We start from the raw sequence: 18552 nt of genomic DNA on the forward strand, positions 1-18552 counted from the left end.
TGCTTCAGCTGCTGAAGGGGCCTGGGTGACAAACTGGGTGTATATTGTGGGCAATGTGTGTCTTTGTGTGTCTATGCCAGTGCAATATCCTGCCTGCAGATTGACTAACATGCGGGCACCTGCCCTGACAAATCCACCCATCCTGTTTCTCTCAGCTCACACAATGCATAGAGTATACTCTTTCTGCTGCTGCACATACTTTATCAGGCAAGATGCATGCAAATAAAATATTGAAGAAACATGTATAAAAGTGTGTATTTACCAGAGGTGGGAAGTAACAAGTACTTTGTTACTGTGCTTACTTTTACTTGAGTGTTTATTAGTCTGACAACTTTTTACTTTTATTTTTCCCTACATTTTTGGACAAATATCTATACTTTCTACTCCTTGCATTTTCAAAACTGGCTTCTTACTTAATTGTGTTTTAATGCATTTGAGCAGAAATACTGATTATTTTTATTTTGCCTCTTACCCTGCAACCTTCCCCATAACAAGACAATAACTCATAGAAAAACGATTCCTTGGTGTATCCATCAGTGTGTCATGCATGGCAGCCGTAACAAGATGAAAAAGATGTAACAATATGAAAATGATGTAACAATATACTGCAGTACAAAAAGACGTAACAAGACGCAACAAGATGAGGACAATGCAAAAGATGCCACGAGATTAAAATGATGTTAAAGACATAATATGACAAAAAACATAAAAGACGTAACACGAAAATAACAGCAATAAAGATGCAATGAGATGAAAATGGTGTAAAAGACACACTTGTTTTCAACAAGTTGAAAATGGCAAAAAACTTGCAATAAGACAAAAACAACGTAAAAGATGTAACATGATTAAAACAATGTTAAAGATATAATGTTGTAAAAGACGTAACGAGACCAAACAAAGGCTTGACCGTGGAAAAAAGGTCAGGTTCAGTCACTTTGCACAGAAGCAGCCTGTAGAAATGTCCCTCAGAGGGCCCTCTTCATACAATTTTTAATTGTTCTATTTTGAGTATATTCAGAGCCTATAGTTTTTCACTTTTACTTGAGTAAAGAAGTTGAATAAGTACCTCTACTTTTACCAGAATTCTTTTTTAAACACAAGTAGCTGTACCTCTACTTGAGTAGCACTTTGCCACCTCTGGTTTTTACACGGCCTTTTGTGCATCAGGATCCTCAAAACACCTATAAGCTGACCTCACGTATGAGCTAAACTTTCCAGAAATGTGGTGTTTCCTACCAGCCCACACGGTGATAATAGAAACTGGTATAAGAGGCTTATGAATTAGCCATTCACTGATGCTGGAAGCAACAGGGAGAAGCACACACAGTAAACCAAACTGGGACTTTACATCATAAATTTTGCACATCCAGCACAGACGAGTGCAAGGGCCAGACAAGCCAGGGCAAAACTGCTTGGCCTTGGGGGAGAGGGGCTGACGGCCAGCCTGGCTGGGTGACACACACATATGAATAGAGGCAGCCCAAACATTAGAGGTAATAATGAGATCTTTATCTATTAGGGGGAAGGTAGAGAGAGCCTTTATGCTGCTGCGGGCCTGCAGGGGAAAAAGTTTAACAAACTAATGAGCTGGCATGCAAACAACTGCAGTTCAAAAGGTGATCCACCAAGTGCGTGTTACAGTAAGAGACACATAGGTGCTGTGTGTTAGGCCTATAGAAGCTGTGTGACCTTTAATTTAATGAGAGTGACTTCATGTGAAAGTATTGGCAGCGAGATGTGTTTTGCGTATGACACAAAGTGTGAAGGTGAGACTGCCGGATCTGTTGTGTTTGGTGACGCGTTCTCAGGCTCTCAAGACTGAGCCTGGGCACAGATAAGTGTGTCTGTGTGTGTGCGTGTGTGTGTATTTCCTTATGTCACAGAACAGAGAAAGTCACTGAGCTGTTAAGGACAGGGTGTCCATTACCTTCCCAGTGTGGAGTTACACACAGCAGTCCATTAGTATTTGGTTCAGTTTGACAAGGCTAATAAATTACCAAGTGCTTTATCACTTTCACTTTGTGTGAACATGCGTGTGTGTGTGTGTGTATGTGTGTGTGTGCGTATGTGTGTGAGTTTGTGTGCAGTTGGTGGGTGCAGAACCATAAAAAGGTGAGAAGAAAGCAAGGGTGTGGTTTCTATATATGTGTGTATCTCTCCATCTCTGACTATCCGCCTGTATCTGTTCATTTATGTATAAACATGTAACCTACCAAATCTCTTTTTTTTTCGCTGAAGGGTAAGTTAGCTATTTCTCAACCTGGAACCTATTTTCTTATGTTTTTGTGTCTGAATGACTGAGAGTTAGAATCTTTGAAACTGGTCCAGTATTGAAGGAGAGTGCTGCAGCAAATGTAATCCCTCTAGGCAACTGCTGACTGTCAAAGTACGTCCTCTAAAAGTGCTTGCTTTTGCTGTGTACAGCCAAAGTATTTTCAATTCTGCCTCAGTGAATTAGGTGTTTATGTCAATGAAACCAGAGCTGTTGACTGTTGGAACAGGGAAGAGATGCACAAAAAATGTTTTTGGTGAGTTTTATTTTTTATTTTTCTGTCAAATTTGAATGAAGATGGAGATTACAATGTTAAAATTACAGTTTTGTAAAGGGAGTCTGGTTGGTTTGGCGGCAGCAATAAGGCTGCTGGTAAACAAAATGTATCTTGCTCTATCTCTGTGGCGACACTTTCCATAATGTTGTCAGGTTCTTTTAGATGCTTTTTGACGGTGCTCAGTTGCTTGCAGGGATTACGTTGTAGTTTAGTTTCGCTTCTGCTCGCTGTAGTGCTCTCCCTCAATACTGGACACGTTTCAAAAATTGTTGTAAAAACACTAGAAAACAGGGTCCAGGTTGAAAAATACTCAAGTTACCCTTTACTACTAAAAACAAGCAACAAATTACACACAACAACTGTATATTGCTTTCCATGTGGGTGATAAAACGTAAGTTGTTTTGGAAAAAAAGCATCTGCCAAATGAAGATCATGTAAACAAAATAAAAACCAGATAAAGAAGCTGTTTCATTGTACTCCAACATCATTATATACAGTAAAATGTATAAAAAATTACATTCTAGGAAGAGTTTTGGAATTGCACATGTGACACGGAGAGGTTACTGGTCTGTTTGGGAAGCTCAGAAGATGACATACATGTGTGTGTCATCCAGCTGTAGATTAGAACCCCATTAGCCTCAGTGGCTGGTCTGCTGTTTAGACTGAGTGTAAACACGGAGAGAGGGATGGTCCGACGTCTTCTGTCTCCATCTTCAGCCCCCTGATAACACTTGCAAACACACACACACGCACACGCACACACTTAGACACACTTAGACACACAACAACATGTCTGGACAGCCAGGCTTCACTATGCCACGTGTGTGTGTGTGTAAGGAGCTCTAGTGTCTCCTGTGAGAACGCTTTCTTGATTACTCTCATGCCCTCCACTGGCATCATCCTTACTTCCTTTAAACCAGCTGCATCTTGTCTCCCCTCCTCTTTCTTTCTTTCTTGATTTTCTTTTTTTCCTCAGGCAACGTGGGTTCCCACGATGACATAAAAAAGTGTTTTTCAGCTGAGTCATGAGCACAATGCCCCAATCAGCTATAAATATTGTTTGTGGTATTAACTGGAGAAACTTAGGTCATAAAAACTGCCTTTCCACCCAAAGCTCCCAGAACTTTTAGTCCCAGGAACTACTTTTTAAGGAACTAAAAGCCTTCAGCCTGTATTTCTACTGCAGTCTAAAGACCTGCAAAGATTAGGCAAATTAATATATGATGAAAAAGCGTAAAATATTTTTACACTCAATTTTTGCATGTGACTATACAGCAGCCAGATAAAGTGACAGATAGGCATGGAGGAGATGGTTGGTGGCTGCAGATTTTTAAAAATGGTTGTTCAAATAAAATTCTGTAGTTACTACACCAATCAGAAAAGTTCAGCTGTGCAATCTCCATTCCCAAAGTTCTTGTACTTTTGGAAAGTGCCACCCCCTGTTGAGCAGATGCTTTTTATTTTGTAAAATAATATCCCCAAAAACTTAATTTAGACTCTGGTTCCTCCCAAGGTTCCTAGTACATGCAGAAAGTTAAACTAAGAGCTGTAACAGCTGTATTGGGTGGAAGTTGGTGCATGTTGTCATCCAGTGAAGTCTGGTGGCATAATGCATATAAAAGCAAATTAGGTCCATACTTAATAATTTAAAGTGAAATATTGAATTCCCAACACAAAAGTATCTAAGTAAGATGATGGGCCGTCACAGTCAAGCAGAACAGCTTCATTGCTCACATAGAATTATATATTTAAGTCTTAGAAGTCTCTAGTGCTCTACAGGAGGGATTAAACACCATTTTTTTCTGAATAAAATCCCCTAACTTGATGTTTTAATGATAGTGATAGAGAGTACTGGGCAGTACATTGCTAACAAATCTCCCACAGATGTTTAAGTGGGTTTAGATCTGGACTGTGAAGGCTTCAGCACATGATTCACATAATTTTCATTCTCATCCAACCATTCAGTGACCCCCTCCTTCCCTCTATGGAAGCATCTGCATTTGTTAGTTTCTTTACTCGGTTATTTGAGTTGTTCATTTAAAGGTTCAGTGTGTAAGAGCCGTCTACATCTACAGAGGACACAGATCCTCTTGCATGGAGGCTGCCGTGTTTCAACCCCGTGTTTACATAGAGCCCAGAATGAACAAACCAAGCAGTGGCTCCAGATACACTTTCACGATTTTTCATGAGTTTCGTGGTCAAAGGAGGTTCTCCTTCATGCTTGGAAGGTGAGGGTGAGAAGATGTGTTTGCAGTCTGCAAACTCACAACTAGATGCCACTAAATCCTACACAACTTGCCAGGCTCTATATAAAAGTAAAAAAAATCTAAATGTACAAATGTACAAAATGTAAAAACAGAAATTTGTGCTTTTATGGGGGGGTTAAGTGTCACACTACTTCTTGGCCAGAAATTTATGTTTTTAAATTTCAGCTAAACAAACGTGATATAACATATGATAGGCCTATATTAGTGAACTTGGTGCTGGCAGGTGTACTTTGTTACCATCAAACAGAGCCAGATGACCCATGTCCCCATTTCCAGGTGGCAGGTGTACTGCTGCCACAGCACACTGGAATGATGTCCTGTCACTTTTTATCTCAACAAGTTAGGAAATTACTTGCAGTCTGCATAATCCATTTTTTTTTCAAGCATTTTAAGATAAAATCACCCCTGAAGCATATGGTGCCAATCAGACAGAGTGCAGTCTTTGCAGTGGGAAGCATCTTTTTCCAGTTGCTAATGCGGCCTGGGCACCTCGCATTTTAGACGAGAGACAAGAGAGCCAATAAAAACTGGTGGAATTGACATTTAATTGATGAGAAAAGTGTGAAGCAGACTTGCAGTCGCAGCAGAGACAGAGAGAGAGACAGAGTGCTCATGTGGACTGACTGCTGTGTAATATTGTCAGCATGATGAAACTAACCTGAAATGAGCTACAATTAATTTTTATAAATGCATATATTTATATATTTACATATGATGTACGTGTCATATATAGTATTACACCTCTGTCCGTTTCTAGTCTGCTGAGTTACAGAAACCATCTATATTTATATTTAACGGACATGAGTATAAGCTAATAAGTTTATTCCCCACAATACTGATCTGTTCCTTTAATTTTATGTCCATCTGAACATGGGATGGCAGACGCAAACACTCAGAATCAGAATCTGTGTAAAGCACATGTCTGTCTGTATCGAGGTGTCCAGTTGCATATGTCACAGTCAGACTCATACATGGACACCACAGCGAGCGAGTGCACATCTTCAGCCAGTTCTGCCCCAGTTTACTGGCAGCGGCCCCACTGTCTGTGCTAAAAGTCACGTCGCGAGGAGAGAGAGAAGCCCAGAGAAGCGGGGTAGGAAGGAGGAGGGGGTGTAGGGGGCACAAGGAGCAGGACACAGGAAGTGGAGAAAGATGAAGAGCCGGGAGACAATGTGATGCACAGGGGTGCTGAACTGGAGGGGAGGAGGAGGAGGAGGGAGGAAGGGGGAGGAAAAGCAAGCAGAGGAGAAAGAGGAGGCAGAGGAGGAATGTTGGAAGACAAGGAGGACAGAGCAGAAGAGGGAGAGCACAGGGTGTGTGCATCTGGCACTAGGAGGCAGGGAAAGATAGCGTGGGCCAGGCTGGCCGGACGTGTGTGTTTGTGTTTGATTGAAGAGGGATGTGAGACAGAGACCCCTCACTGGCTCAGTTTTACTGGAATGCTGCCACAGCGAGATGGACGCTAGCACACATGCTTTAGACACACATACACACATTTGTACAGCGAAAACAGAACATGGAGAAAGAGGATGTTACTTGAGAGAAAAAGATGGGAAAAGAAGATGGTTACAGAAGAGGGTATCATTCTTAAAAAAGCCCCAAAAAGCAATGTTTTGCTGCCTGTATAGCTATTATAAACTGTGCAAACATGCAGAACTTTATTTTAAATTCAAGTGGAGATACCAGAGATACTTCAGGAGGAGGTATAAAATACTTATGTCTGATGGAGTGGTGCAGCCATAAAAAACAGCCTTCTCCTAGTTGACCAAACCATTATCTGACGAGAAGAGTCTTAGTCAAACAAGTTTTCATTTGTCAGATAGTCACAGAAAAGACCCCCACCTGAAACTCCACATGAAAGCTGTGCTCAAGACGAAAGTATCAGGGGGAAGTCACTAACAACATGGGGAACTTATTAGTTTACACCAGAAGCTTTGGACCACCGGGAAGAGGAGGTTTTCAGGGCTGGAGCAAGGGTTGACCCAGCAGGGACTGCTGGCAGGGAGTGTCGCTGGATTCAGCACCAGAACCAGAGATGGGAGAGCAGGCAAATGAACTGGGCTCAGCTGCCTGTTTGTGAACACGATCAGGCCCCGACATGAACACGGCCTCTGAGACCAGCAGAGGCCAGTTTGACAACAGGGAATATCTAAGGTGATTTTTAGCTTCGATCAGGACTCTGACTATGAGGGCAGGACAGGAGAGTCATGAAGTACAAGTTAATTTGTAAGTATACATCATTCATTGTGTTTGAAATCGCCTCATGTCTGTACAGCAAACATGACGCTGGAGCTAGGACCTGGTTGGCTTTGCATAAAGACTGGAAACGTGGAAACAGCTAGCCTGGTTCTGTTCAAAGCTAACAAAATCTGAGCTTAGTGAGCTTTAGAGGTGCTGATAAGTAAAATCTGTTGCCTTTGGACAGATCCAGGATTTTTTTATTTACAATCTTTATGCTGTATGTTTATCTTATAGACATGAAAATGGTATTAATCTTTTCATCTAAGTCTCTGCAAGACAATAAATGATTTACAAATTTGACATAATTTCAAACTATTCCTTTTGAAGGAGCTATGTCTGAGCATATTAGTTTATTAGTTGCAAAGATATCTACTGAAGTTAGCATGCTAACCAGCTAGTCCTGGCCTCACCTATCTTATAATACCACTTTGTACCTCAAGAAGCAGTGATGTGCCACTGTAGTGTTCAGTCTGCCCTCAGTCCAACATGAGAGGATGACAAAGTAGCTTTGCCTCAAAGGCAGTAAAGAGGGAACTGATAGAAACAGAAGCAAAACATGAGTTAACACTGGTGTTGTTTTCCACAGCTGGAGACAGCTCTCGGTAAGTAAACAACTGTCAACAACTGTCAAATTGAACTTATGTTTAAGTTAGCTGATGGTTGAAAGAAAGAAAAACCTATGGGGGGGGGATGCATTTCCTTGTTTCTCTGTAGGGGCTGACCCCAAAACTTTCCAGTGAAGAACCAGTTTATTATGAATGTATGAATTTGACAGGTGGCCAGTTCTTACATACTAAATGGTGAATCAGAACCAAGATCTCTCCTTGCTCCTTGGACTATAAATAAGAGCTTTGGGATGATGGCAGACCAGAAGAACAGCTGGTATAAGCGAGGATCGAGTAGTGAGGAAGATTTAAATAAGAGAAGTGAGATGTACTTATGGTGCAATTTTTAGATTTTAGATTGTGATACTGTGGAAAAAGTAGTTCCAGGTGACAGTAGTTCTGTATTTCAAAATAAAGGATTCAAAAGTAAAAATTAAAACAGTTTTATTAGTATTTATTTAACATTAAAATGAAATTAAATAATAAAAAAAAAAAAAAACGCTAGTGACAAACATTATATGCAAATGCCTGCCCCCTGAACATCTTTTCTCTCTCCAGTCATATTTGTAAGATAGCTCATGAAAAACATGGGGGGGGGGGGGACTGTTTATTAAGTTGTTGTAATATCAAAGATGAGGATAGTACAACAGAGGAGTGGTGAGGAGAGGAGAAAGCAGGAAAGTGAGGATAAACTAATGAGCTGCCAGGGAGGCTTCCTCACAAACCCTGATGATAACAACCATCTGTTTTTACCAAGATGACACTCCAGGAAAATGACATGTTTCAAGGTTGCAGCCGCACACCAAAACAGGATGAACCTTAGATCACCCCATCAACTCCTGTTTGTGTGCTACTGTAGACAACCGTGCCCTTCCAGAGTGGCAGCAGGATGAAGACACACAGATAGGCACACGACACGGACGCATTATTGAGCCTTTGGATATTCAGAGTGCTGCTTACATAACCTGATGAGTTAATGGGTCAGTCAGAGTTGGACAAGACCGCTGTAAACGTGTCTGCCGACAGGCAGCGATATCCTGTCCAAAAATGTCATACGCTCGCCTGTAATGGCATATTTTTGCCCCCATAACGTCAGTCAGGGCCTGCCGTCTGAGAATGTCTTCACCCCCCCCGAGAGTCACGTCCTGTCCACAGAGGCAGCGTGTCCCTATCGCCACGGAAACGCCATTGGAAAGTGAGTACAGGAGCCGCTAAACATTCTGCTCTTCCTTATGGGACTCCAGAGGCCAGCACACACACACATAGACACACCTAAATGGGGAGAGGTAGCACATCCAATAATGGCACAGGGAGTGTGTGTGTGTGTGTGTGTGTGTGTTTGGTGGGTGGGGGGAGGATGGGGGAGGGACATAGGGGGTCCATTGTTTCAGACTGGAAGGCAGAAGTGTTGGGAGGGGGCGAGGGAAAGTCAAGGGGAAGCTAAATTTAGAGCACCTCCGCTCAAGTATTCCAAATATTCTGATGTGTATTTGGATGCTCACGTATACAGTTTGTTACTTCATCCATTTCCAAGAATTATGTCATTGTGCAGATACGACATGATTATTACTGATTTTAATCATTTTCTTTTCATAAATTCATACTGTACCTGCAGACAGACGAAGCCACTGTACTTTTCACATCCTCAGTCACAAAAGAATCAACTTCACTGCTTATTTTTTCTAATTTTATAGACACAAAGAAGCTTGTTCACAACTAAGTTTAATCTTCAATGACGGAAGAAGTGATGATTGTCTAGATAAGACCCTCAGATGAGAAGATGACACAGTACACATGTGGTTAAATCTTCACGGGCATGTTTTGGGTCATTTCCTGCTGGCTGAACAGCCCTGACCTGCTGGTGCGGACCTCGCCACACACACACACACACACACACACACACACACACACACACAGACAGACATGCACACATACGTACACCCACCCACACACTCACGTCCAGGGCTGACCTACACTTCCTGTCAGACAGCGACACCCACTCGGAGAGAAACCGTGATCTGTCTCCACTACGTCCCCTGCAGAATCCTCTCATCGCCGTCTGTCCACCTCATTGTTCTTTTCACACTTGAGCAGGTCACTAGGGACCACGAACAGGTGCTTTGTTTGATAAACGACACGCATTCTTTGTCATAGAGGCGCCAACAACAGTAACAGACCTGAATGTTTTTGTATCAGAGCCAAATTTACTGACGGAAGCCCTGAGGATACGTGTTTCAGGCTTGCAATTAAAAAAAAAATAGTTAAAACAATTTTAAAAATAATAGTATCAAAACCTGCTTCTGTACAACTTCAAATATTCCACAGTATCTCTGAAATGGGCTGTGACAGTGTCAGAAATGAAAAAAAAAAAATGTCAGTCAGTTTATGGATTCCATATTTGATGAATAATAAAATAATAAAAATAATAAATTAAGTTAATTGATAAATTCTTTTTAGAACAGATGTAAATACACATAAAAACAGAAAAAAGATACATTTAAATAAAGTGTACTTATACAACAAATTACATATCTTATATCTCCTTTCACACAAAAACATTATACATATGATAATATCACACCAATGGTGATCTTACACAACTCTAATATAAAAATTTAATCATCAGAGTTGGAGAACATTACTTTTTAAAGTAACTTGGTACATCTGAAGATCACATCCATTAAAAAGTAACTTGTTATGTTACGATGTTACCTACTGAGAAAAAACTACTCAGAGTACTTTTAGGTTACCAGAAAAAATGCCTTTGTGAATCATTTATATTATATTGTCCTGACGATCTGACAGCAAACATGGGCAGAGGCATATTGCACAGCAAACCACAAGCCTCTATAGCCTACAGTACCTCGTGTTTCAACATGCAACTAATGAACCAGTTAGCTTCTCAAAACACACGCCTACATACAAACTGTGCACAGGCTTTTCAAATCAACCAACCAATGTTCTCCAAACTTTTTATAAAACAGAGAAAGTTTTTCAAAATGTGTGTCAGATATTCAATTTGTCTGACGAAGCCTCCAAGGCTAAACAACTTCTCCACAGTGTACTAGTCCGTATGCTGGAATACTGGCCTGAAGAGAGATTTGATCATAGATAATTTGTTCAGCGCATCTGTCTTGAGACTTGACTTGAGATGCCCAAGAGACTAGGCTGTCTGTCTCAAATGAAAAAAGTCGTCCTCTGGTGACAGAAGCAGCCAGAGGGACTTCTTGCGGTGGTGAAAATGCTGTAAAATTGTGACAATAACATATTTCTTATTTGAAATGTGTAAATTGCAGAGTACTTGTATTGCAATGCTAATGTGTTACATTGTTCATTGCAATAAAAAATTGATCCAAGTGAGCTAATGCATTACTTTGTGATATGTTACCTACAACACTGATTATTACATACTTTACATACATGTTACATGGGGCAAAATGTATCTGTAAGCACTTAATTTATCTTTATTACACTGTGTTAAACACTTGATTCTGATTGGTCAGTTACAGCTATTTTTGTGTAGCAGACTGTTGCTATGAAGGACAGATGGATGTGGTTCTGATCATAGACTCTGAAGGAGTAAAGAAAATTCTTTATGTCAATATTTGGGGTCAAATTATTGTCATTTTTTAGTCATGCAAGCATCGGGGTCCGTTTTTTTTTTTTTTAAAGATTATGTTTTTTGGGCTTTTGCCTATATTGACAGCTGAAGATATGACAGGAAAGGGAGTAGAGAGAGAGGGGATGACACGCAGCAAATGGACCGCAGGCGGGAATCGAACCGGCAGCTGCTGCAGAGAACCGACAGCCCCAAAGCATGGTACGCACGCCCCACCAACTGAGCCACAGGGACGCCCCTGCATCACCCTGTCGGAGTTTATTTCTCAATAATGACCTGCTCACCTTACATTATCCCTCATTTGATAGATTTCGGTACTATTCTGTCCTCCCTCTTCTTCCATCGTGTTCAGCAGGATTGTAGCTGTGATGTATTGTCCTTATTGTCTGTGCATAATGTGTGTCTGGTATGTATGGGTGTGTTTGTCTCCGTGTGCATCTGGTTTACCCATCAGACCTCCAGCGTCTTGTCTCTGACCTGGTGAGGGGCACAGTGCGGTGAAGCTACGTGAATAATGTGCCATTATACACGTCCGCCCATTGCTGGAGTCTGATGTCACTTGGAGTGAGGTTTCGGGGTGGGAGCGAAGACCGGAAGAGTCTGGAGGAGGGGTGCTGTCTGAGACTCTGGCAGCAAGGTGAGAGCTCGGAGAAGAGAGACATCATAACCTGAGTCAGGACGGTCTGAGTGCATCCACAGGTCACCCTGGACGGAGACGGTGTATGTACAACGGTAGGGGTGCTTGGTGAACACATTTTAACAAGGTTTTAATGACATGCTGCAAATGGCGCATGATCCAGAACACAACAGAGACTTTAGCGGATCACGCACACATTGGTCAGCTGTTAAAATCAACAATCTGTGTTGTAAATTAGCCCTCGTGCCCCTCAGGCTCTCTCATTTTTACCTTTAACACATGCATCTCCTCATCTCGTTGCGGTCAAAGCGACCACATGCTGCGGTCTGTGATTACAGCCGAGTGTTTACAGTCCTCTCATATTAACACTTGTGTTAAACAGCATGGGGTACCATCCAGGACCAAGGGTTTTTTGTTGTTTTTAAATGCACAAAATCGGGTTTTCGGGTTGACACCACTGGTTTGTTGGGTCGTTCTGAACTATCCACCCATCTGAGACAGCAATGGTAGAAAATACACGAGCGGAGAGTCCATTTCAGCCTACATTATTTTATTGCTTTTATTGGAGAGACCACAGCACTGTAAAAAGAAAAGAAGGAGATGGAGTGTGACAAGTTCAAAGTGGATTTGAACTTTAGACTACAGGACTTTAGAGGAGGATGAGAACACTGTTTATTCTTTTACATCAGGAATTGAGTCAAAAATGCATCATAAATATTGTTTGAGACGTGTGCTGCATTCTTTCTTTTTTTTCCCCTTTACCACTTCTTCATTTCACTCTTGCTCCATTTATCCAGCGCTGTGGCTGCCAATGCCCAATTTCACAATCCACAGGTAAATTAGGACTGGCACTACATGTTTGAGATTGCACAAGTCTGCATCTGCATCTTCATGTGTGTGTGCTCAAGTGTGCATGTGTGAGGGTGTGAGTGTATTCTGGGTGTGTGTGCATGTACATGTGTATAATGAGAACCAAATGGTGGGGTGTGTGAGTGCATGGTTTCTCTCCCCCATCTCTAATCAGACAGCCCCCAGGAGTACGGTGTGAGTGCGGACTCGGGGCTTAGAGTGCTGAGCTGCTCCATAAATCAGCTCTGCCCAGTGGAGGGGTCTGGATACATGCGGACTCCGCTAACCTGCTGACTGTAGATTGTTCTGTTTTGGTCACTTTGTAAAAGGTTTCATTTTTATTTTGGTCCTCCATAATTATTAAAGGTGTGAAAAGAGGTGTGAAGCTGCAGAAATAATGAATATAATGACCATATTCGATGACTGATAATGCTGAGGCCTTGTGCGGTCTCGGTAGGTGGTCTTTAATGACAAGCCCAGGTACTGTCTAAAGAGGAACACTGCAAAAAAAATTGACTGAATTTGAAAACGCTTAAGGTCATTTTGTAATGATTCAAAGCAAGTTTTTTAGTCAAAGAAACTTGATGTTACCTCAGTTGTACTTAAGAAAATATGTTCAATAAGCTCAAGATATGGAGTTGAGCCAACAGCTTCAGTCACACTGATGAAAACTTTCTTCAACTTTCAACAACTTGCAACTTTCTTCACTAAACTTTTCAGTTTAAAATGAAACTCCAACTGGTAAGTTTTGAAAAAGGTTTGGCTGATCTATAATCATTTTTAGAGATAATTTAATTTTCCTCAATAAATTTGAATCTTTGCCCTTTAGAAACCCAAGAAATTCTGTATTTCAAAAATTGATCACAGTGAGCTGCTTTATAATTATTTGGGTGCTTAAAACTAAATGGTTGCAATTCTTGTTAGGTCTTTTTTGTCTTGATATGTATTTTTTAGTCTTTTATCAGGTTTTGGTCTTGTTTGGTCTTTTATATAATTTTTCCTCTTGTTATGTCTTTTCTATTGTTTTTCATCTTGTTATGTCTTTCATCTTCTACATAATTTTTCATCTTGTTCCATCTTACCTCATTTTAAGTCTATGTATTTTTTGTTGTTTATGTCAGTTGGTCACATCTTTCACGTTATTTTTCATCTTGTTATGTCTTTTATGTCGTTTTTTTCATCTTGTGACGTACTTTTTGTCTTTTCCATATTCTTTCATATTGTCGTATGTCTTTTATGTAATTTTTCACATTGTTTTTGTCTTGTTATGTCTGTCATGTGTGATATGGATGGATGTATACACCAATGAATTGTGTTATTGTCCCATCCATTTAGGATGAAATCAGTCTTGATATTTGGAAAGGCAGTGCCCAATGATACAAAATGATCAATAATTCCCCTAAAATGCAACAAAACTAAAATAACAACCCTGTTTTGAAAATGTAAGGAATAGAAAAGTACAGTTATTGTGTCAAAATGTAGGAAGTAAAAGTAAAGTACAGATAACTCAAAAGTACAGTAACAAAGTATTTGAGTATTTGTACTTTGTTACTTCCTACCTCCGAGATTAGCTGATTCCACTAAATTCCTCTGTTTTTTTTTTTTTTACAGTGAATTATTCATGCTATATGGTTTCTCTCTCACATTTGATTACCAGCTATGTTATTCCATCTTTCCCAGTCTCTGTATCTCCTCTCTCGCCCTCCTTTTTTATCCTCTCTCTCTGTTTCATTCCCCGCAGGAGGTGGCCTCTCCCTGTCCTCCATCTCTCCTTCTCCTCCCTCCCTTTCTTTCTCTTTCACATCTGGTCAGGCAGCTGTGGCTGGCCAGGGTTCAGTGGGGTGGGAAGGTGTGGAGGGAAGAAGAGGAGAAGGGGGAGGAGGAAGAGGAGAGTGGTGTGGTGGTGGTTGAGTTTTGAGGAGGCTATCAATTGCAAAGCCCAGGGCACAGTAAAAGAAAAAAAAAAGGATTTGACACAAAACTTGCACTGTGAAAAAAAGAACCAAATCTCTTCAGTTTCTCTCAGTCTATCTATCACACTGTCTCCCTGTGCACTATTAAACTCTATTAAAGAGAGCAGCAGTGGAGGGAGAAGGGGGGTAAAGGGAGGCTTAGGGAGAAGCAGGGGAAGAAAGGGGGAGGATGGTGAGGGCAAAGATTTCAATATCTGATTTCCACATCTTAAATACATTAATTTATCTTACCCTGGGGCTCTTTCAAACTTGGGAGAAAGGAGAGGAAGGGATGGGAGGAGGAGGAGGGAGAGGAAAAGGGGCGAGGGCACTTATGACATTTTCATTGTGGAATCTCGTTTCTATTGTTTCTGTGGTCAACATATTGCCCAAAGATTCCACATGCCATCATGGCCACACAGGCTCTGAGCTGCTAAACGCTCACAGATGGTGTTACACACTTTGCGCGCATGCAGATGACTTGATTCCTGTCAGGCGTAGGTGCTTTTTTTTTGTCTGCCCGATGCCAATGTCAGCAGATGATTTACTGCTCATGGGTGCGTCATTGTGTTCCACATTCCAGGATGTGATCTACCTTCATGCCAGCTAGCCCTGTCTCTGTCGATCCGTCTCCGCCCTGAGTGCCAGTTCCTCTGTGCTCCAACTGAAGTTCACGACCCCTCAAGAGTTCACGTTGGGACGAGGGTCCTACTGAGGGAGAGTGAACTCTTTGCCGTGGTCTCACGTGACTCCGAACATATGGTAAGTCACCCCCGAGAGTGGAAAAAGCTCCACTTTCAGTTGCTCGCAGTTCCTTCCAACTTATTTTATGGCCAGTTTCAGAGCGCGAGGAGCCAAACAAACAGAGAGGGGATACATGGTCAGAGTGTGGAGGCACAGACGCAGAGATGGAACTGCAGGATTCAGTGTGGAGGAAGAGAGGAAGAAGAGGGGGCAGTAGGGGTGAAGGGCAGCATGCAGGTGTGTGTGTACCCTACCCTACTTTCTTAGACATAAGGGTTCTAAAAGAGTTCTTCCTGAAGGGCTGAGGTTCAACCACTTGTTGAAGAAAGGGTTCTTCAAGGATTGTTGAAATTCTTCATCTCGGGTTCACCAAGAGTTTGAACTGTAATATCAGAAGTTTCATGGTAGGACCTCTGGGTGGGTCCGAGATAAAACATTTGGAATATGAAAGAGTTTTCGGTAGAACTCCCTGGGTGGGTTCTTTTTGGCACCCTTAGAATGTAGAAAGACTCTGGATTGAACCTCAAGTGAAGGTTCTGGATGGAACCATTACATTATAGGAGGGTTCTCTGTAGAGCCTCTCAAAGAGGTTCTGGGTGAAACCTTTCACAGATAGGTTGAGGTATATGCATATAAAAGGAACAAAAAGTTCTAACAGGAACCAAAAAGGACAAGCTGAAGAACTGTTTATAGTTTTAGTTACCATTTTTATTTATAAGAGTTCAGCTAAAGGAGAACCCTTTTTTTTGTTCCCGGTAGAACCTTTTATACCTCAGAGAGTCCTACTTAGAATCCAACATAAAAGGTTATACCTATAGCCATCTGTGAAAGGTTTCACCTAGAACCCCCTATGGAAGGTTCTATAGAGAACTCTTGTAGGGTGTAATGGTTCTACCCAGAATGCTCTCTAGGCGTTCTATCCAGAAGTGTTCCATCTTCCAAGGATGCTAACAAGAACCCACCCAGGGGGTTCTACCGAGAAACTTTTTATATTCCCCCCCATACAGTTACTCATATTTTGTATTCTGTTACTCCCTGCAGTGTTATGTGTGTGTGTGTGTGTGTGTGTGTGTGTGTGTGTGTGTGTGTGTGTGTGTGTGTGTGTGTGGTGCTGGGGTACTTGGGAAGGTGAACTCATGCTCCTCCCGCTACAGGAAGCCCCTGATTAGTGCTAACGAGAATTGCAGACCATATTAATGCAACCACACACCTCTCCCCCATCTCTCCCTGCCTCCCTCCTTTTCTCTCCCGCTCCTGCCATCTGCACTCTCTACACTCTCTGCCAGACATCATAAACCCACTGCAGAGCCCCGAGACACACACCAGAGCACCGAGGGGGGCCTGCCACGCACTCAGCCACCCCCTCTTTTGCACATTCAATCCCACAATAACACGTCTCTCAAACAAACACATGTGCTGGAACATACGTACACGCGCGCTGGAGAGATCTCGCACCATATGACAGATAGTAGAGTTCATTGCGCAAACATTTACACACCTAAACAAACACGGAAAGTACGGCGCAAAGTGAAACATTACACAGGCACAAACATTCACAACTGCACTGAAACAGTTCTTCTCTCAGTTTCCAGCAAACTTAATTTGCATAGAAAAGAATCAGAGCTCAGAGATCAAAGATAACGAGAGCTGGAGAGATGGAGGGACATAGAAGGAGAGGGGAAGGATGGAAAAAAGGTCTGCTGGTGTGTGAGTCTTATTAAATGTTCCTGCAGATGGACAGACAGGGCGTTTTCATATTGAGACATGGATACCCTCTCCTCTATTCTCTTGACTCCCACCCACACATTAACATGTGTTTCACATTCAAAGCGGAGATGTGCAAACCAACGGCCAACCACTCAGTGTGACTGGCAGGCTGCTCACTCACACTCTCCCTCTCTCTGTAGTCATAGAAATGAACTTACAGAACAGTATTACGTGTGTCTGCTCTTTGAGCTCTATGAGTGTTTGAGTTCTTGATTAAAATGACATCAGTCTGCTAACGTCTGTTCCAAAATGAGGAAAAGAGGGCTATTGATGTTGTTTTGTTCAGTTCAGTTCAAAGATTTTTATACACTGACTGTATATATGAATCTATACAAATTATTGATTTATTAATTGCATCCTTGTATGCCCCCTTCCAACATCAAGAATGATTGTACAAGACAAAAACAACATAACAAGACTAGAATGCTGTAACAAGATGAAAAAGACAAAAGACATTAAAAAAACAACTTAAAACACCTATCAAGATTAAACCTGCATAAAAGATGCAACAAGACAAGAACAACCTAACAAGCCGTAACAAGACGTGAAAGATATACAAAACAAAAACAGCGTAAAAAAATGTGCAACAAAAATTATGTAAAAGATGTGAAATGATGTAAAAAAATGAAACAAGACAAAAAATGATGTTTTTTTGACTTTCATGGGCTGTTGGACAGCTTTTAACAAGGATCTTGACTACGTTGAAACTATATAACTGTGAATTCCTACATTATATTTGAGCAGACAGGGCTGGACCAAGGCTTTTTGGGTTCCAAAGAGAATTTGACAGCTTTTTCCAACATTATTTCTTTTAACACAAAAAAAAAATATTTGCTCAAAAATACAAATTCCAGGAAGTCTGAGAGTCGATATGTGTTGGGATAAATCTTAGGGGCAGAATATGTTGGCCAGTTCAATGTCAGTTGACATCATGTGGTGAGGAGACTCTGCATGCTCCACCTGAGTTTGGGTTATCTATCCTGCAGGTGCAGAGAAGAGCTCCAATGTCTGTGATCAATCATCCACTGAGGCTATGTGGTTGCTGTTGCTTGGCAATGTATTTATTACTCTACCCTGATTCAGTGATTAACCTAACGCACATTAGAGCAACAAAACACAGACATGCCTTATTATATTAATTAAATATTTAGAATAATATAGCATATGCTATTGCCATTACTTTAAGACAATATTACGAGTTTACATTATGCGTTTTGTCCTACTTTGCTTCAGAATTTGTGTGTGTGTGTGTGTGTGTGTGGGGGGGGGGTTGTTGCACTCAACAACCTGATTTGGAACAGTGTCCCTAATACCTAATATCT

Source organism: Lutjanus erythropterus, chromosome 4 (assembly GCF_056507025.1).
Source record: "Lutjanus erythropterus isolate fLutEry1 chromosome 4, fLutEry1.hap2, whole genome shotgun sequence".
NCBI classification, from domain to species: Eukaryota; Metazoa; Chordata; class Actinopteri; order Lutjaniformes; family Lutjanidae; genus Lutjanus; species Lutjanus erythropterus.